Source organism: Protopterus annectens, chromosome 6.part0 (genome assembly GCF_019279795.1).
Source record: "Protopterus annectens isolate FY-2018-M chromosome 6.part0, PAN1.0, whole genome shotgun sequence".
NCBI classification, from domain to species: domain Eukaryota; kingdom Metazoa; phylum Chordata; order Ceratodontiformes; family Protopteridae; genus Protopterus; species Protopterus annectens.
The window spans coordinates 1,865,477,005-1,865,500,337 of record NC_056737.1 but is presented as its reverse complement, the minus strand read 5'-3'; positions in this window follow the sequence as shown (position 1 = coordinate 1,865,500,337).

The window sequence follows — 23,333 nt, the reverse complement described above, 5'->3', positions numbered from 1 at the left end:
GTGGTATGTACCTCACATGACAACTATAGCAGGTGGAAAGGCCACAGACATACCTCACACAGGGTAATACTGGTCGAAAACAGATTCCCTATGCAGATTGACTGACAAAACCACATCTAGACTGTATTGCATATCGGCCACACAGAGGTGACCTCTGCCAGACAAACAGAGGTATGTCAGACCCATAGCTGGGTGACAACCACCATGGCAACATATCACAATCCCTCCGGGATACACGCTCTAGGGCCCTAAACCTCGTCAGCTCACTAAACAGCACATGCTGGAGGGATAGGTTCCTAACTCAGAGATATGCAATACACTGGAATAGACCACCTAGCAATAGCAAACAAGGCTCCTCATTAGCAGTTGTCATAAATACCCCTGATGATTGTTTAGGAGATTGGTAATACACCCCAGGAATCCCCTCTGTGGTTCTGGTTGACAGGGGCAAGTGAAATCAAAGTACATGTGTGTCAAAGGCCAGGGTAGCATATGGCTAGGCTGCTGTAGGCCTTAGGGCCAATAGCATATTACCTACCTATGACACTATTCACTCACACATGTACTCAATGCAATACCTGCTATGTGAGGTTGAATAAGTGTAACGCTGAATGTGTGCAAGGTCTGTAAAGGTGTGATAGGTTAGTGTGAAGTTGTATCTGACATGGTAGTGTCTATCCTAGCTGTGAGGCCAGCAAAAGATGTGTATTGTACTGTTAGGCAGACATAGTAGTATGGCATACGATGTGACATAGTTCCTTGTTGACGACCGTGGTGTCTCATTGTAGGCTAAAGCAATACATGTATGCTTACCGAGTGGTACTGCTGGTGAATCCAACTCCCATATGAACTGTAGTACTACCTGAAGCTGTATGCCTAAACAGCACAGTATGGTGTGTGTTCACATTGTTTAGAAACACTGTCTTGTGTGTTTCCTGTAGTCTGCACAGAGGACATAACTCAGGCATAAGGGTTTGTAAGTAGTGGCACACAGTACTGTAAGGTACACAGAAAAGCTCATCTGTGTTGGCATACAGTGATGTGTTGTATGTTTGTCTGATGTGTGTGTGTAATTATGCCTGTACCATGGCCGCAATCATATGTGTGTTACAGGGTATACGTGTGTATCTAGCAACATATATGATCTGTTACAGCAGTATGCCACCTGTAGTAACAACTGTGCACATATGTTAGGCAGGGCTATGGCATCAATGACTAAGGTGGTTGAATGGTACTACTGTAACTGTACTTTACATTCATTGCAATGGATGACATCACTGTTCGTGCATAGGCATGATATATACCCCTGTGGCAAGGTTGTGCATTGTGTCACAAACAGTGTGCCGGGTACTGTTGTATAGTTGTTTGAAATATAGAGTGTGCCAGGCACTGTTAGTCAGTTGTGGCCTGAGAACCAGTAAGTGGTATTGAATGTGTGTATCCTCTGACAGACAAATGAATGGTATATATGTCAGTAAAGTGATATCTGTGGTTAAAGGTGTAAAGTGCGCCACAGGACTCGCTCACACATATTGTTCATATCTCTTTCAGCCAGATGGCCCACCAACGTAACCCGTCTTACACAGCAGCAAAGGAAGAGGAGATCCAGCAAAGCCTGGTGCAGCACTACACAATGCTGTTTTCCAGAAGCAGCCAGCACCAGCAGGAGTGGACTGCACTGTGGCAGGATCTTGTTCATCAGGTAAATGACATAGGCATGCATAACCGGACAAATGAGCAGGTATGCCATCACTGCAGTGATTTAATTAGACATGTTCAGCGGCATGTGTCTGATATCCAAAGACAACAGCTTGCCACAGGTGGTGGGGGTGGCCATTCACCCCCCCCCACCAGAGTGGAGGAGCTGATCCTAAGCATGGTGGCTCCTGGACAACAGCAGCAACTCCCACTGCCATGTGTTGTCATGGTAGCCTGAGCCACCCAGCATGTTCACATGGAGCGAGCAGGTAACATGCCCTATCTGTAGACTACAGTTAACTGTATTGTTAGATTATGTCTATGTGAGATGTGTACTGTGTGTTTAGCAGTTGTGCTGCCTAGTGTTGTGCAATACTGATATTTGGAATATTATCTGTACACTTGTGACTATTGACTGTTGTTCTACTGTAGTTTAGCATACCCACAGTAGCAATGCCACAGTTGTGGCCACTGACGAACTCTCTCACATTCTCATAGGTCCCTCTGGTGTGACAGCAGGGCAGACTATCCATGCTGGTGAGTGTGGTATAACTGCAATGTTGATAATGAAATGTGCATGTCATAGGTGAGGTGTAGACCATGTACACGTAACACACCTACACATAATGCATGCCATGCCTGTTTGCTGTAAGACGTTGCACAGCTCAGTAATGTCAGTAGCTGCCTCAGTGACATGCAATACACAGGGCATCATTCACAGTTGTGGCAACACCGTACTGCACATTGGATAGGCATAGTTGCTACAGTTGCACACAACATAACACGTTTATCATACGTAGTACACAAAAACATGCTACATATGTCGTTACCACACACCTGCTGTAAGGTCACACTTCAGCATCCCACATGTCATCCACACACACATGATGCGCCTCAGGGGTAGAGGCCTATCATGGGGCTGTGCAACACTCTCTCTTCAACACATAACACAGTCATGTTAGGCAATGCTCCCTACTGGGCACCTCACACACCCATGTACAAAGTGGCTGTGTAATTGTGAACGTAGCCACGGCACTGCAGTTCAGGTACAGCATGCTAGGCGGTGGTCTGTCTCACATTAGTAGCCGTGAGTGACCACAAGATGCATGATGATGATGGCACGTGGTACTACACCCCATCCAGTTACAGTGACCACAGTACTACACATAGCAGTCATTGCTTTGCACCTCAATGTTGTGTGTGTGCAAACATATGCACCTATACACAATATGCATAGCATGTTGTGTGTGTGCTTACATATGCCAGTATACACAATATGCACAGTAGTTGCCCATCTGTACAAAGTGTCACATATATGTCCTGGAATGCTATTGGGTGTATATGTCACATGACACACATTGGGTATGTGTGGTGTTTAATGTTGCAGTCGTGTAGCATGCCATGTCATGGCTGGCACCGACATATCTGCAATATGTCCCACACTCACCATAACCACTGTACAATGGCCATGTCTACATGCACCACTCATCCCATGTGTGTACATAGCATGCATGTGCTACACCTGTGCCCACTATTATCTGCTATGGACACAGACACTGTAATCAGACATGGAAATCTATGTGTCACACAAATAACACATGCAGCCATGGTATGTATATCTGTGAGTGATGGTGCACAGGACATTGCAGAGCTGATAATACTTGCACAGCAATGTTGTGTCCATGTACACACTGTGTTCCAGGGTGTAGCCAATCACAGAACAACTACACACATGCGTCAAAGCCATGTATACTGTCATTAAATAGGGCTGTCTACACTTGCACTGCATGGTCTTGAGCAACACATATTCTGCATGCTGACACGTATGAGGTGACTGTTTGCCTTGTGATACTGTCACCCACCTTCACCCACTATTGAGTTGGTGTTGGATTGCTGGTGTGTGTGTGTGTATGTACTGTAGTGAGGAGTGTATTTGTGTGCATGTGTGCATGTGTGCATGTGTTCATGTGTGCATGTGTGCATATGCACATGTGTGCATGTGTTCATGTGTTTATGTGTGCATGTGTGCATGTGTGCTAACATCATGCACAGATTGTAAAGTGTGTTTCCTGTCTTCCTCTCACAGGTGCTGAGTTTGGGGTGGCTGAAAGCAGCAGGGAACCTGAAGTCACTGCCACAAATAGTGGAGATGATGAGACGTATTCTGGCACAGGAAGGTTTGGCAGTGTCTGTCATTGGTCCGCCAATTGACAGTATACAGCGTTCAACCCCATCTATGCACACACTCATACTGCCAATACAGCCCTCGTCACCAATGGCATTAGCTGAGGGACAGCATACAGTTGGCACTGACCAGGAGTGTGTGGTACCCATGGCACTTGCATCCCCTCACAGCAGCCATAGCCGGATTCCTGGAATGGTACCACATAGGCGGATGTCCAGGGGTTCTCGGGGGCACCGCTGGTCGTATTGCCCCTGGCAGATGTGCCCTCACAGGTCTTACAACCTCCAGTATGTTCCGAGCTGTAATGCAGGCACAGGCAAGTATGGAACGGTACACCAGACAGGGAGTAAGGGCGCAGAGGGCCCATTACACAGCTATCAATGACAGCATCTGTGACCTTGCCGGTGCCATCCGGAATTACACCGGGGTCATTGATAGACATGGGGGGAGACATTAGATGCCCTTCACAATGTGTCTTCCCTGAGCCAGGACTGTGCAGGATGGTTGAGATGATGATGCGGATGCATGCCAGCAACAGCAACAGCTGGCAGTCATCGTGGACGTACCACAGATCACAGCCGGTCCTGTAGTGGCAGTACCAGCTGGGCTGGCCTGTCCATTGACCATCCTAGTAGACCACGTGCACATGGCTCTGGCCAGTCCCAGCAGGGACATGGGTCCAGTCGTCATACCTCTGCCTCTGATGATAGTACCCAGTCAGGGTTGGTACCCAATACTGTCCGTAGCACTCCTGCCAGGCACAGGTACTGTGTCCGTGGCCGGAGACAGTGATCTGTACAGCCTAGCAGGTACAGTCTGTGGCTGTCCCACAACTTCCCATATATGGCAGCCACATAGTGGAGCTGTGTGCATGCAGACACAGACACATTAACCAAACAACTAGTGCTCACACATACACACACACATTACATCAACATTGGCCCATGCTGTACTGTTGTCCCTCACACACATACACACACAAAGACATGTCGATTGGATGGGTCAATGTCGGGCTCTGGCAAACCAACAACGCACCCTGTGCATATGATGACACCTGTGCCACCTCCTGTCATCTGTAACATTGATGCAGGAACAGACTAACATGGTGCTGATGCACAGGGTGACATTATAGCAGTGTAGCAATATTAGCAAGTTGTCAACAGGAAAATTGTAGTGATATCCTTGTAGGTATATCAGAGCAGGCATTATGCATCAAAGCACTGATTGTCAATGTAGCATTGTTTACACCAGTGTTAGGTCTGAGTATGTATTGTCCACCCATGTGCCACTTGGCTGAAGTGTAAAGTGTTGCCAGCATGTGTTAGTGAGTGGACAGTACATGTGTGATGTGTGCAGTACAGATTAGCAGGTGTACATCTGTGAACATGGTGGGTGCGCACTGTCTGCATGTACGTGCATAGTAGACACATGGGATGTGTGACATACCCTGTTGTACACATTGTTAACATCTAATAGTATCTTTCAATGGCCAGTATGCATTCTACTACAGATATGTACTAACATGGGTACACATATGTGTATGACATGGGTTGGCACTATGCTGTGGATGATACTGTTAATATCTGTCAATGATTTGCAGTCTGGTAGTATACACAACCTCAACAGCATGACTATAACCAATCATTAGATGATGTCCTGACAAATGACACACAGTTGTAGGGAACTCAGCAACAGTTGGATCCTTCCGATACTATACTATAACAGTAACCAGTGGTATTGACCTCCACCCATTCCTGGGACCACACCTGTTTGGCATATAGCCCTCTTAGGTACATGCAAACACACTAGGGATATGTTCATAGGTTCATAGGTTCATAGGTTCATACTAGGCTATCTGCCCGAGGGCATTTATAAGCCTAGCCCATCGTTTTGTGGCTTACGCCACCCCTTTAGTATGGGGAACTATACCCATTATTTTGCTGTGCCTCTGTCGAGCAGTGACACTGAGGTAATCCCTGGGGTATATCTGCGATCTCCCATCCATTGGTCAAGATTTCTCTTGAACAAGGCCAGCGAGGTGCTCTGCCTCACATGTACCGGGATTTTGTTCCACAGCATAGGAGTCTTTGGGTGATGAATCTATCCCTCCAGCACGCCTAATTAATAGCCGTGTCGAGGTTTAAGTCTCCCGCCCTGTGGCTCTGATGGATCTAGATTTTTGAGGTGAAGCATATTCATCAAATCTGGGTTTGACATGGCCTTGTATGTTAGGCAAAGGTCACCTCTGAGCAGATGGCGACTGAATAGAGCTGGAGTTCTTTCAGTCGGGCAGCATAGGACAGATTTTTGAGACCCTTTATCCTTTTGGTGAGGAACTTTGGCCTCCAGCTGCTGCAAGTGTCGGGTCAGATACATTCGAATGGGGCATTGTACTCAATCATTGGTCTGATGAGTGATGAGTAAAGGGAGACTATGACCTCCCTTGATCTAGATGAGAATCCCTTCATGATAAGGTGGGCAATGTAGAAGGTCTTCCTGACTACTTTAGCTACATGGGTGTCGAATGACAGACTACTATCAACCTGGGTCCCCAGGTCCCTGATAACTTCTTCTGTGCTCAGTGGATTGCCACCTATTTGGTAGCTAGGGGTAACCTTGTTTTCCCGAAGGGTATGACTATGCATTTTTGGCATTTAACTTTAGGCGTGGCTCTGGCACCAGTTATCCGTTTCTGTGAGACCCTTCTGAAGGATATCTGTGTCAGATGTGTTTTCTACTATGGCGCCCAGTTTGCAGTCATCTGCAAACTTTGTCAGCCATAACCCTCCTGTGTTTGCTTGTACTTCGGAAAAGTAGATGCCAAACAAGAGTGGGCCCAGGACTGAGCTGTGGGACACCACTTGTGACAGGCTTTGAGTCTGACATGGTGCCAGCAACTCTGACCCTGTGGGTTCTGTCACTCAGCCAGTTTGCAACCCATCTTGTGATGTATGGGTTAACATTTAAGCTGATGAGTTTTTCAATGAAACCCGAGTGGGGTATTGTATCAAAGGCCTTAGCCAGATCGAGGTAGGCTGTATGGACTGCCTTTCCTCATCAATGGCTTTGGTGACTGTTTCAAAGTCAACCAAGTTTAAAAGGCATGATCTGCCTTTGACAAAGCCAAACTGGGTTGGATCCAAAGTCTGCAAATTCCCTATGTCTTTATTTATGAGGTCCATTATGATCCTCTCCATGGCTTTGCAGATAAGGCTTGTCAAGCTAATGGGCCGGTAATTTCCAGGGTCGGTGGAGGCACCGCCTTTGTGAAGTGGGACCACAGTTGCAGTGCGCCACTCCCTGGGTACGTATCCAGAGGTAAGACTTTGATTAAACAGCTGTCCTAGCTGTGGGTTTAATTCCTCATTGAGTTCGTCATCCACATCTGGAAATGCATGCATTGGACTACAATGCATTCCATGGATGGGACGCATATCCTACACAAGGGTATCATACAGACAGATACCTGTTGTCCGATACATGCTGTATAGCAGTAAGCCGACTATAGCATAGTCATCCACATTTACTATACATATTATCCTGACAGTACCACATAGGTGGTAGCCCTCAACATGTATGTTGGGTACCAATGTGTACATACAGCCATGTGTTATGTCATCTGTCCCTTGGTATCCACATATCCATAGGTATTGTGGAGTCCCTCGGTGTATCACATAAGACATTAGGGGCCTGCATGCATATCCACAAGGCTGTTGTACACCTATAATGACTGTCCATTATTGCCAGTCGTTGTTGTGTATGAACATGTCTGACATATACCCCAGGCATATACCCTCACTCACACTACTCTATAGTAACTGTCATGGGTGTGTGCAGCACAGATGACCTTGGCCACAGATCACTACAGTGGCCGGCCTTGTCACATACATACATATGTGACCTACAATCTGAGAAGCAGCAGCACAATCTGTCAAAGGTAACAAGTGTATTCATGTAGTATGCAGGCTTCACAGCTATGTACTGATTGAGGTCACATGTACACATATTTATTTGCCACGCAGATACCTGATGTGTGCAATGCACATACTGTTTTAATCATGATATGTCATACCATAGTAAAAGCAAAACCCACACCGCATTGACCAACTGTGTCACACACACACATTCAGCAATTGCAGGATTCAAACCCCTACCTAACTATGTTATGATACTAGTGAGATACACATTAACATGGCACACTATACGCTTTACTGGGTGATTTCTCTTCTCCTGCTATATTTGTAGGATGCTGGCATCATCAGACTTTCCAAAGAGGAAGGTACCTCTTTTAATGTGTTTTCCCAGTCTCTAAAAAGGGAACTCCTCTCAAAGAAAATCACACACATACACACACCCCCAAACACACACTGTCAGCGTTTGCAGGATTCAAACCCCTACTTAACTATGTTATGACACTAGAAAGATACGCATTAACACGGCGCGCTATATGCTTTACTGGGTGGTTTTACTTCTCCTGCTATATTTGTAGGATGTTGACATCATCAGACTGGACATGGTAATGTGTGTACACTTTGTTTTATGCAATTCCAGGAATGAGCCAAGTGGGTCGGCAGGTGTCAACAGCTTGAACAGGACCCCATAATTCTTACCTTGTGTGATCTATCTGTGGACACACTGACATTCCTTCATATGTCAACATATTTATGCACACATTGTTAGTTTTGTGGATATGACATGTGTCTGGGATGTTGATAAAGGGCTATTCAAAGTTTATGTGGGACATATGTAGCTCTGTTCAGTGATGTATGTCCTGGGTGGCTGCCTTGCAAACAGTCTAGCATGTTTGGGAACCATGATCTTGCACATGAACATACCACAGTTGGTAGGGTTGTGTGTTTTTCAGCTTCCAATAGCTCTGTTTATGACTTCAACCATGATGGACTCCATGGCCTTGCAGATCAGACTTCATAGGCTTACTGGACTATACTTCCCATGGTGTGTTGTGCACCAACACTTGTGGGGAGTGCCATATGTTGCTGTAACACATTCAACGGTTCCAGATCCTGTGGAGAGGGTGAGGCTCAACTGACTGTTCAGGTGCAGGGTCTGTTTGTTCTGTAGTTTATGCATGACACATATTGGGAAACAATGTAATCCAATTGCTGCCATGCTTTTGGCTTTGGGGGGAGCTGTTCAGCCATTCTACATGTGATATCTCCTGGTATGATGATAGGGACTATCATCAGTGGGAGGTGGGTATGTATATATTGGCCTTTCTGACAGGATGTTGACATTGTCAGTCAGGTACAGTTGGCCCTGACTCAGGACATATATGAGTGTACATTGCTATTTATGACATAGCTGAAGGAGGTGTCATGATTCAGTCTGGACTCCTTCTCAGCTACACTTTACAAAACACCAACAAACCTGAGCACTAATCCCTGTTATACTCTTTTACACACTTAACACCCTACTGATCCTTTGTGATCAGGCTATGGAGTATGTCATCATGATATCCTGGCATGTCCAGGGGTCGGTTTTGTGTGTAGTCTCCAGTCCAGCTGGTGAATATTGTGATTTTGACACAATGTCACATCTGCCTCATGTACGCAGACAACCCTCTCCTCCTCCCAACAAACTCAGATATATGTGAGAGATGCACCTATATAGACATACAGGAGGCTGAGCTCTCTCGATCCATGACTGGCACTTTCTATCAGGTGGTGAAGGTAACCACACACACCACATATCAGTCTCACATAAACCTAGAGCGGCAGCAATCAAACCACATTATCACACATAAACATACTCGGAGGATCTAAATCAACTCTGCCTAAGCAGCAGAGACCTCCAAAGCAGACACACAAACAACTGCTACCCCATACAATACCCACATATCACATAGTTCACAATGTCAGTGTGCCACACAGTCACTGCCCTTTGGGCTAACAACACATCTAATACACTTGTAATAGGTGACACTTATTGTCAGATACACTGACGTCCCACTCACCAGGCCAAACAAGGTAATAGTCACTTTGAGCTGTCTGTCGGGTGCCAGGATCTGCCACATAACACATGCACTCAGGTCACTCCAAAGCAAGTACAGGACTGGCTCCAACATTGTCCATGCTGGTGCGTAAAACCTCAGACGTTCCTCCCTGGACCACATGACATGATACATAGAGGAACTCTCTGATCATGTAGCCCAGGCCAGTATGACCCAGACCTTGTCTAGCATCTTACACTCGCCAAGTATGATGTCACACTATACAGACAAACTTATCACGTTTAACAGTTGGCTAACATAGTGGTGTCATTCAAAGGGGATCCAGTGTCTGTCAGCCTGGGGTGACATGCTCGACATGCCATGGACAGCTTCACCTGTCACCCTTGGACTTTCGAATACTGGCTAAGGCTCTTGCTACCACCATAGTGCCTTTTTTAAGCAGGGCTCAAAAGACAAACCCACCTCCATAGACATTACAGAGTAAATGAAACTAAGGGTAATGCTGCTCAACACCAGATGTGTTACCCTCAAATTGCACCCACTCAGGACTCTCCTCAGTATGGAGAATAGTGATATCTGTGCACTAACAGATGCCTGGTTCAGTCTCACAAATGCACACCAACACTACCAGGTTATGTTTCATACCATGCTTTCTGACAACAAGACTCAGAACGGACAACATAAATAGGGGGAGTATCCATATACATCACAGATACACACACCTCCGGGTTAGTAGCACTGCACAAAGCATCACAGACCATACATATGCTACTAACATTGTGCAAAACTGCCTTTCAGTTTGTTGCCTGCTACAGACCACCCTCCCAAACTCAGGAACCACACTCAGCTTTCCTGGGAACAATGGAGAATATGAAGGTCTCCCCAAACACCATTATATTGGGTGACTTCAAATACCCAAACATTGACTGGGGATACTACTCAAGCCCCAACACCCTCGCCCAACAGTCGCTACTATTTGTAAACTCATATGCTATGGCACAACCGGTCACCACACCCACAAGAGGGGAAAACATATTGGACCTGATCATCACCAACATGGGGACTCTATGTTCCACACCAGCGATATACCCATCATTGGTAAGGTCAGAACATGCATTTATTTCACTGGACATCCATATCCCATCCCCACACCTATCCTGGGTAATCTTGGTGAACTTGTCATAAGCCAACGTCTCACTTCACCAGAGCAAGGTGGTATCTTTCAGAGACCCTGGGACAGTGGTAAATATGGCTCAGACTGCTGAATCCTTTACATACACATTCTATGAACACCTAGTGGACTGCATGGATTGTGCTATCCCAAATAACAACAGGATTCACTCCTCCAATGGCAGGGGACCTGTCTGGTAGACCCCAGCCATTAATAAGCTATACAACGACAGGAGGAAGCTACTACATGATAGAGCACAATCCCAGACAGGGAAGGCATCTGTGATCTGTACTAGCAGACAGCTACGATCACTCATAAATTTATCTAAGGGCCGCTTCTAACGGACAATTGCACCAGACATGTAGGACAATCACAAGGCCTTCTTCAGTTATGTCAGGAACCTGGGTGGACACTCACTGATATGCTGTAAGTTAATGCATACTGACTAAATATATCCTGAACCCACTGACATTGCCAACATCCTGGCAAACAGGTTCAGTGCAGATGTCTCTCCCCATCCCCCCTAAGGAGCAACTATCCATCCCAACAGAGTGTAACCTCCCTGACATCACAAATTAACAGGTGAGTGCTGCCCTCCCCAAAGCAGACAACACAGCATCAATGGGACCAGACGGTGTCCCGGCCTGAATCTTACACAAGCTTCATGACAGACGTAACCCTCACATTATGTCACTGTTCAATATCAGAGTTACTACAGGATACGTACCCAAGGAATGGCGTACAGCGACAGTGGTCTCACTCCACAGAGTTGGTGCCACAATGGACCACAGACAATATCGCCCTATAAGCCTAACTAGCCTGTTCTGCAAAGCTATGGAGCGTATTGTCAAGGGACTCATACACATGGACATCGGGAACCTACAGACACTGTGTCCTACACATTTCAGAGTTGTTGTGGGCAGATCTTGCCTCTTGAACCTGTTTGTATTCTTTAAACGGTTACCAGGTCCATTGACGTAGGGACAGTTGTCCACACAGCCTACCTGGACCTTGCAAAACCCTTCAACACAATATTCCACTCGGCCATTATGCATAGGCTCACCAGCGTCGATATGGACACATATCTCACACGATGGATTGTGACCTGGATCAGGGATAGCACCCACATGATCAGAATTGCAGGTGCCATGTCTGACTATACACCAGTTACACATGGCATCCCACAAGGCTCATTCCTGGGACCTCTCTTGTTCAGTATATATTTGTCTGACGTACAGGCTAACACAGGGGGAATATGGCTGACCATGTTCACAGATGACTGCAAACTGGGTGCCATAATCAACTCTCCAGCTGGCACATGCATACTCAAACAGGGTCTCACAGAGATGGATGACTGGTGCCTGAGTCATGGCCTACAGCTAAATGCCATTAGTTGCATAGTCATCCCCTTTGGGAATAACAACATGCCCACACATTACCACATAGGTAGTAATCCATTACATACAGTAGGAGTTGTTAGGGGTTTGGGGACACAACTTGTTCGAACTGTCACCTTTGACAATCACGGTGCCAAAGTGGTTAGACAGACCTTCTATATAGCCCACCTTATCCCATATGGTTTCATATCTAGATAGAGTGAGGTCATTGTGCCCCTATACTCATCACAACCATGCTTGGTTACAAGCCACATTTGCAATGTACCTTACCTGACACCTGCAGCAACTGTAATGGCCACAAAAGTTCCTCACCAAGCAGATCTAGGGACTCACACAGATGCCCTGCACAGTTCGGATACAGTAACTACAGCTCTACTCAGTCACTTACCACCTACTCGGATATGATGTGTGCCTGTTGTTTACAGAAATACCCAACCCAGAATTACTGGACATGCTCCACCTCAGGATATCCAACTCCCTTGGAGATACACACTCCAGGGACATATACCTCAGCACAGACATTAATAGGACATGCTGGAGGGGCAGATTCTTATCCCAGAGGCTCCACTCCACTCTGGATTGTAATCAAGATTTCGCATAGGCAGAGCCACCCACTGACCACATACAAGAGACATCTTGACAACTGGATGGGTGATCGTATGTTTACCCCTGGGATATCTTCTGGGTCCCTGCTAGACAGAGGCACACTAGCCTAAACGTACATGAGCTATCTTGTGTGACCTACTATTCATAGGCACAGTGTAGTACTCTGACAGGGTTGCGAAAGCCAAACACACTCTGGCTAGGCTTATACATGCCCTAGGGCAGATAGCCTAGTATCGACCTCTGAACCTAAGATAATGTTCAGGATGCACAATGTTTATTGCTGATACTGTTTGCAGGTTTTTATTGTCTTTGCTTTCCCAGTTTCTATGAACAACTTAGGTATCTGCAGAATATATTTGATTATGACAAGGTTCCATTATATTATATATGTGTCTGTTGTCATATAACTGTGAGCACAGGGTGGATTGCTGGGATAGTGAGAGGTTCCTGGGTTAACACATGCAACTGCCAGATATGTGTGGCCCACTGCTGTACTCAGACATGGCCTAAGTGTGTGAGCATGCCCAGTTCAAGCTTTCCGTGTTTTGTTGCCTGACATTTGTCTCATTTATTCAAGTGTGTGAGCATGCCCAGTGTGACCTTTCAGTATGTTGCTATCTGAGGTCCAGTACATTTGTTGATGTGTGTGAACATGACCAATATTAACATTTATACTGTGTGTGTTGGAAGTCAGGTTCTATTCTTACTGCAGGACTCACCTTTGTGTCATAACTCGAAAGGGATTATGCTGTGCCTGCAGGGTTTCCATGAGATACTTTGCATAGACTTATCAACATTTCTTCATACAGGCTGACCACTGCAATACTGTCATGGTTTAGTGGTTCAGTACTATAACTATAGTGCACAGTATCCTGGGTCCGAGGCCCATCACTGCTTTATATTTTCATACTGAGCAGAACAGACTGCTTAAGGGCCAGTAGAGCTAATATGAGCATGTTGGCTTTTGTTCAGCTATGCCCTACTTAGACCAGGCTTGTCCGACATTGCTCAATATTCACCAACATTGCTGGACGTTGCCCAATATTACTCAACATTGACCACAGTTGTGCTAGTTGGTGTGTGCAAATTTGTTTGCATATACTACATGGTGGTAAATGCTGTTGAGCACTGCTTTATATTGCTTAACACATGGCAATCATGCCTCAGGTGGTGTTGCAGGGCTGCCTATGTTGGATGCACATACTACTCTCCCTATACATGTTTGAAAGCAGGTAGTGTCAACTTAGGCATCCCTTTTACTATATGTGCGAGTTAGAGAGAGGTAACATTTCCAGAGTTCCTACTGAGCCAGTGTATGTGCTATGCATTACCTGTTTGCCAAGGCCAAAGCATACTGGGCACTCCTCCTTCTGCCTACTGGGGCAGGCTCAGGTTGTTCCTCCTCTGAGTCACACTCTGTCTGTGACGGCCTTGGCAATGGTAGGGGGCTGTTTGGCCCAGGCCTATGCTGGTCTTGCTGCAGCTGTTTTTGCAGGATCATATTATGTAGCATAGCACATACCATGACAATTTGGGTACATGTAGTTGGCGAGTACTGCAAGGCTCCACCAGATGTGTCCAGGCACCAGAACCATGACTTGAGCAGCCCAAACACATGTTCGATTACATTTCATGTTTGTGCATGTGCCTCATTATGGCGTTCCAGTTCAGGTGTGTCTGTGTTTCTGATGGGTGTCATCAGCCACGGCTCCAGTGCATAGCCGGCATCCCCCACTAGGTGACCATATGGGATGTCCACATTGGCAAATGTCTGGTACAGCTGTGTCAGATGCCAGATATGGGAATCATGGTAGCATCCAGGGCAGCCAGCACACACATTCAGTATTATGCCCTGGGCATCACACATGACCTGGCAGTTGATGGAGGGGAAGCCCTTGTGATTGAAGTAGACCCTACCCCGCTCACCGGCTGGTGCTTTGATGCATATGTGCGTGCAGTCTATTGCACCCACTACCTCAGGGTATTCTGCTATTTGCTGGAAGAGATGCATATTGCTGGCCAATACCTCACGGGAATTGGGGAAATATACATGATCATCGTCATGTGCTGACATGGCATCCAGGAACTGGTGCAGTACCCTGGATGCTGATGCCTGTGATATCCCCATCATATCACCAGTTGGTCTCTGGAAGGTACCTGTTGCTAATATTCTTAGGCCAACACATACCTTGGTTTCAACTGGGATGGGTTCCCCTCTGTTGGTTCTGTGTGTGAGGCATGGCCTGCATAGCTCAACAATTTGCTGCAAGAGGTCTCTGTCCACTCTATAGTGCTCCACTATCTCCAGCTCATGTAGCCTCTTGTATGTTACCCTGGGCCTGTACACTCTTCTCTGTCTCCTCACTGTGGGTTGTCCAGCAGCATTCACATTGTCACCACCCTCAGCATGTTGCATATGTCACCTTATAACAGCAATGGCAGCCCCTAACATTTCTTTGTCTCAGTAAAGCTTTTTCAGTTTTCACTTCTATTAGCTTACTGCAGTGTTGCAGTGTCTCTTGTGAGAAACATAATGGAGTGTTGTTTGCAGAGTTTTACGTGCTGGGCTGGGCTGGGCTAGTGTACTGCCTGTGTAATTGCCTGATTCTGATCGTTTTCACCTGCTAGCTCTGCTAGTACTCCCTGGTAGCTTCCTACTATTTGTTGTGCTTCCTTTTTCCTTTCTGTTTCCTCGGGGTTCAGCGCCGCACACACAAGCGCAAACACGCTCACAGCAGTTCACACTCACACACACATGCTTACACGGACTAAAACTTGCTTATTCTTGTTAAAATGTGTGCACACCAGCGCAAACACGCGTACAACTCTTTAAACAGCCTTATACATGCTTACTCCAGCTTAAACGTGTGCACTCACACTTACACGCGCACACACTGTCTTACTCAGGTTTACAGGCTCGCACACATGTGCATTCCTGCTCAGCAAGAAACTTTAATGTTATCCACGGCATACACCTTCAATTTCTTGCCTTTACTTAGCCTACCTGTTGACACACCTCTTTCAATGATGTGTAACTGACAGCTGACACATGCCACTCTGCTCCAATGAGCTTCACTTCTTTCATATATACCCCACTCGTGATGTCACCTATCTTCTACTCTGTTACTCCCCTTATCCTAGTGCTACACTCCACTGACTGTGCTCATTTACTATGTAAACTTGCAATTCACTATTCTAACCCTCCTTTGCATAGGATTGCCTACTAATGCTTGGTTACATCTCTTAGACTGAGCTTCCCCCCTTAGCAATCTCTACTCGGTGGCCATGTTGTCTTCAGCCTGCCATTCACTTGCATTGTAAATTCATATTAGCAATAAAATCCACATTTGTGGATCTTAATTATTGATTTTCTGCTTTTTAGGGCACAGCGAGTTTGCGCGGCGCTGCGCTGCACTTAAACCCCGGAGATCAAAAGTTATTTTATTTCTATTTTGCATCACTTAACATTGCCAATGGCCGTATGTTTGGCAATTGGCATGCTTCCTCCTGTAAATGTATCCTTTTTTTGGAGCTGTCACAGCTCTGTTTTGCTATTTACAGAACCGTACTCAGTTGTCAACTGAGTGCATTTCTGCAAATAACACTACTCCTACTTGGACAGGTTCGGGTTTCCTGGATCACAAATTTACCTCATTTGCATAGCTTTCGCCTGTAATTGAGGTAATTTGCATATCCCAGCCCTGTCCGTGTAGGACTAGTTTTGAGAGCTCTGTTGCACGCCCCTACCAGCTGTTCCTGAATCGCTCGGCGGACATGTTGGCTGCATGGAGTCTTACTCTACTCTTAGACTCCATGCAAGCCTTCGTGAATCCGGCCCATATTATAATTTTGTTATGTTAGATTCACATATCTCATTCAAGTCAGCAGAGTGCAAATGAAAAAGAAAATTTGACAGCAATATAATGGACTTGACAGTAATATGATGATTGTTCCCATATATGCATAAGCATTTTCCATACATTTTGTTTTAGTTCAATAAAGATTTAATAAACAAAGAATTCAATAATAATAATGATTTGAATAATGTGTACTATTATATATGAATTTATTGCATGTATTTCTTCTTTGTCTCCCCAACCCGCTTTTACTTTCTTTTTCTTATTTTATTTTTGCATTCATTTGTCCTTCTTTATTTCACTTTTCTTCATATCCAAAGTTCTTTGGAGCAGTTGGGCCACATGGCTCCCAGGTTGAGAAATGTTCACCTTCTACACATCTAGGAACATTCTAACAGTGTCAGGTTGGTAGCACCACACCTCTAGGTACCCTGGCACATGTAAGACTGGCAAGTCTCACTGAACATGGGCTTCAGGACTTGATTGATGACATGGTGGAACAGGTAATAGACAGATGACTTCAGTCAAATGAGGATTCTTTTCAGTGCATAGAAGACTCACTGCCCCGGTCAGTGCCAACCATCAAACCACCACAAGCCACTGCCTCTTCAGCATCAGAGTCCCCCTGCACAACACCATCAGTCAGTGGAAACATTTGAGGCCTTTTAGCCCAAGACTGGTTGTTGAGCTGCAGCCCCCTTCACCCCTTTCTCCCCTTATCCACCCCTCATCCTCTATCCTATACCCTCTTACATATTTCCTACCCATACTACCTCTTGTAAAAAAATTAAAAAGTAATAGGGGTCTAGTCCCCATCAAAAACATTGTCTCACTTCTCTCCCTCCTCCTGCAGCACAACCCAATTGATGGCTTCCTTCTGTGTTCCCCCTTCTATTATGTCTTCCCTTTTTCAGTCTTTTATATCTCCCCCTTTCCATTCTTTTAATAATCCCATCAGGCTGTTCAAATAAGGATCCCCCAGTATAAAACATTTTAAGCCTTTTTATTTTTTAAAAAAGCATTAATAAAAACTATGCTATCTACAGCTTTCCTTGTGTCATTTAAGCATGGCTGTGAAAACTGCTTTCATCTGTAATATCTGAGTATATACTAAATCATATGAAGTTGAATACTTTTACGTAAACCTTTCTTTATGACTTCATATAGTTTACATTTTATTATAAGAAAGGTGTATAGCTCAGTGTCATTCATGTGAAGCATTTTACATAGGAAAGACTATAAGGAAGTTCAGTAAAAGAATAAGGGAACAGATCTCTGACATTAAAAAGAAAGATAAGGACACTGTACTAAATAGCTATAGTCTAATTTGCAAATAGTTAAGGAAGTTAATGTTTTTTGTCATAGATAGTGTTATTATTGAAATGGGGAGGGCGGTTTTGATACAGACTTACAGGAAAAAAAATGAAAATGTAACTGAAATGAAATGCTACTGTTTTTCTCCAGGAAAAAATAAAAATATCTTTTTAAGAGTTATGCTGAAATTGATGCATGAAAATTTTAAACGTTTATAGGAATAACCATTTTATTTTTAGATATACGTTATTCTAACATAAGCAAAAATGTATTGTTTAATGTTTTAAACAATAAGGTTAAATTTTAATAATAATAAAAATAAGAGTGTTCTTTTAAAATACTTGCATATTAAAGTAGGTAGTCATGTGACGATGAGGTTATTTAAATGACAGAACATGTTTGTAGCTTTGTATTCCGAAGAAGTATTGTAAAGACAAAAGCATTTAATGCAGAGTGCTCATGTTTGCTGTTGTTTTAGTCATTTGTTGAAACTTTATTTGAGTTTTTAAGTGGTGATTCCTAAAACGTCTTTGTATTTATTCAGAGAGAATAACTTACACTTACTGTATTTTCATATAGGTACAGTGGCACTCTTCACAGATAATCGCTATATTAGTGCTAAACCCAGAGCTATGACTACCACTCTGTATGTTTGACTGTACACATACATACACACACAAACGTGTGTGTGTGTGTGTGTGTGTGTGTGTGTGTGTGTGTGTGTGTGTGTGTGTGTGTGTGTGTGTATATATATATATATATATGTATATATATATATATATATATATATATATATATATATATATATATATATAGCACATGTGCATGTATGTAAGTATATATATATATATATATATATATATATATATATATATATATATATATATATATATGTATGTGTATAGAGAGAGAGATAGAGATGACAGATATATATGGGTCTATGTCAGCTGATCGAGTATTCAGAAACTCGAAATTCATACAGTCGAAACTATGTGATCGAGTTTTTGAAACTCGAACATCAAAAAAAGAAAACACAAAAAAACACAAGAATCTACCTTTTTTTACATTTTTGCAGGGGGGGAGCCCCCTTGCACCCAGCCATGTAGGGTCTGCACCCCCCACACCACCTGCAAATTATATACACCAACTCCGAGATTGCACTACAGTGAGGAAAAGGGAATATTTCCCAATCCACACTGTACCACAATGGCCATTCAAAAGCTTTGAGTTTTCAAAAATGTGATCATATGGTCTTGACCATATGAATTTCAAGTTTCTGAAAGCTCATTCAACTGATAGGGACACACACACACACACACACACACACACACACACACACACACACACACACACACACACACACACACACACTATCCTTGGTAGGTGATTTAAGGTATTTCACAGTTACACAGTGAAGATTCTAGCTTGCTTAGGTCTTTCTTACATTTCTTACTAAATCGTTTGTCTGTGTGACCTTTTTACCCTTTGGTATGGATGTTTTATGGGACATTTTGCAGGCAGTTTATTGTGCATGGAGATCAGGCTTGATATTAAGCTTCGTGTTATAATGAATAGCCAAACAGTCCACTTATGCTGTAACTGATTAGGTCAGTAAAAAGGTCAAAACGTGATTGATTATTTGGCTTTATTTGCCTGAATCTACTCATAAAGATTTAAAATGTAAAATATCATGGGCATTCTGAAGCCACGTAACTGTAAAGTCATTAGCATATATTCCATGGGCCTCAACTACAGAAGCTTTAAGGTATTGCACAGTAAAGACTCCAGTTTGGCTGGTTCTTTCATGCAGTATATATATGTATATATATGTATGTATATATATATATATATATATATATATATATATATATATATATATATATATATATATATATATATATATATATATATATATATAGAGAGAGAGAGAGAGAGAAAGACAGAGAGAGAGAGATGTTATTCTATCTGCACTTGCCAAGTTCCATTTCAGCAAAGTGCAATTAAACAATACCTTCACATCATATCACAATATATGTGTCATCTAAATTAAGCTTGTGATGTTGAAATTCTGGATTTCCTGTTGTGACATCATTCTCCTTAGCATCAGCATCTTGGATCAGCTAATTCTTATTTGTACCACTGCTTCTGCCCTGCATTCCTTTTCAATGATATCTGATACATAACAGGTACAAGCATACTTTTTCAAACTGTGCAACTAGACATACCTAAGAAGGCATACCTAGACATATCACCTCTACAACTGCTTTCATTAACTTTGTTGTATTATTATTCTGTATTCATACAGTTTGATATTTCTTCTGCTAAAATTAGGAGAGACAGAAAAAAAAATTAGCACAGAAGCTCAGTCTTCATTATTAAGAATGTTGTTGTGTCTTTCGGCTTTTCCCGGTTAGGGGTCACCACAGCGGAACTCCGGTCCGCTAATGATTGGCAGTAGATTTTTATGTGCCGAGTTGCCAGCCCTGATGCACAACCTTCAATGAAGGTATGCCCATTCACGCATGTCTCCACACAGAAGATGCTCTAGCTGAGAATTGAACAGGACAACGTCTTACTGTGAGACGACAATGCTACCGCAGCAACAGCACTGCAGTTCAGTCTTCATTATTAAAAATATGTACATAAAATCTGTTCTGCATTGCATGATCATCTTTAAAGTTAAAATATTAGGCTAAATCTCATGGCAGGCTCAGTTGCAGATTGTGAGATTTCATAAATGTATTAAAGAAACTATTCTTTTGAAGGTATTACTTCAACAAAACAATTTGCAAATGCAGTCTCATTCTGTGATGAGATTGCATTTTGCTGAAGTTCTATTTATGTCAAAGAGCAAGCGTATGTGCTTTAATTTCCTTTAGTCAGTTACTGTTCATCCAAAAGCTTGATTAGTAGTTCCATGCATGCAAAAAATGTTGCAGTTATTATTTGTAATTGAAACAATAATAGCTATAAAACTACATTCTCAGCCATTATGTAAATGATTGTAACAGTAATTAGCTAAAACATAATTCCTCCATTTAAATTATGAGCCACGAGAGGGTAGGAAATGTGTTGCTTTAGCTTAAAATAACATGAATGTAATTTTCTCCAAAGCAGATTTCTTTTAAGACAAGTCATGACTGTGCTTAAAAGTTTGAATGTTTAAACAAATAATAAAACATTACAATATATACTTAGCAATGTTGGGAAAAGAGCCTGTTAAATTTTTTTTAAGTTTAAAACAATTTCATAATCTGTTACTCTGTATGCATTGGGCCTGAATTATAATTATAAATAATCTGTGAACACAGGAATACAGATGAATTGGATGTGGTGTGGGTGGGAGAAATGAGGAAATGAAGAATTAGTTTTGTTAAGAATAGTTCTTTAGAGATTAATCTCTTTAGAATAATGGGTTTTCTGTAATGCATTGTCATCAATGGAATGTTAAATTTATATTGTTTAGGATACATATTAAATAGTCGACTAGAATAGAATAGAATATGTGTTCTGTGTAGCGTTATTCATGGGTTATATGAAAATAACATCATTTTTAAAGAGAAACCTCTCTCTCATGCAATCACTCACTTTAAGGAAATGGTTTTCCCTGTAGGAACTCCAAAACAAATATGCTACAGTTTTTTTATAGGTTAAAAAGTGCCAACAGAATCTTCAGCTTCAGTGCTTTCTGGTACTGCAGCCCACTTCATTTTTATGTGCAATTTGCTACATCATCTGATCGGCTGTGTCAAGAAACCTCAAGCGCAGACTGTTCCATATGATTTACAGCAACATAAGTGGAAGGTAGATGAATATGAAATATAAATGATAGATGTTTATCATATACATTCTGTCATTAACCATTACATGTGATTCCAAATAAGCCACCATCATAGATGGTATGTTTAATAGAGCATATGCATTATCTGCTCAAGTTCATGCTTCCAGTTTATTAGAACCAGTTTCCCTTTTTTAGTTATTAATCATGCATTTTAACCATCATAGAGGACTGATCCCAATGGACCCACTTCAGCTACTGCCCAGACAAGAGGATATCATAGCACGTGGAAAAAAGTATTACATTAGTGTCAATGGCTCAACAACCAAAATGTCACATTTACTGCTGGAATATCAGAAGACTGTGGATTTGTCCCTACCTCAAGTGACTGGATTTGTTTTAAAATGGCTGACACTGTAGTGCAGCATTATGAGGCTGCAACACTCATGAGTGTATTGTCTTTCAGATGAGATGTTAAACCTAGGGCCCATCTGCTTGAGTTAGTGATAGATGAGGTGTATGTAAAAGGTCCCACAGCACCTATAGAAACAGTATGGGTTCTTAAAAAATCTTCACAATATTTTTGCATTATCATCTCAATATTTCCCCTTCATTATATTTATACAATGTGATTTCAACCTAATATTTAGAAAATAATTCACATTTCAAATTCCCCCATATCCCCATCCTTTGGTCCAGAACCACATTATTTTATCACTCAAAATATAAACTTTATTTATAAGATTAGAGGAGGTTCCCCAAGGCCTGCGTAGATTTCTCTTGTTAGTATAAATACCACCTCAAGACTCCCCTGAAAAGACTCTGCTAGCCAACAGTAGTACCCTGGTCAACAAAGGATAAAAGATTAAAATAAATAAACATTATACAGTGTGACACACAAAACAGTAAGTTAAATATAATCAGAAAATCAGTAAAAACAATGCAAATGCAGTACTAAGCAAACAAGCGAGCTATGGAACATAACGTGAATATTTTGGACATAAAATAATACAATAATTTTGTACAAACAGAAAAAAGTAACTAAAATGGGTTGCACAATGTTCTAATACATAACATGATGGGGGAAACAAAGTATCCAATGTATATAATCACTGATCTAATACTTTGTCAATAAAATAAAAACTAACACCATAGTGTCATCTCTATCAAATGCTTATAATAGTTTATATACATTAAGGGCCAGATTCAATAAAGCTTACACTAAGTGTTTATGATATGTATTCATGAACAGCCATACCACATTTTTGTGCTTTCTAGTCACTCATAAAGATTACACTAAATATTCATTTATTTATTTTACATTTGTTGATTGGGTATATCTGACTGAGCCAAAGC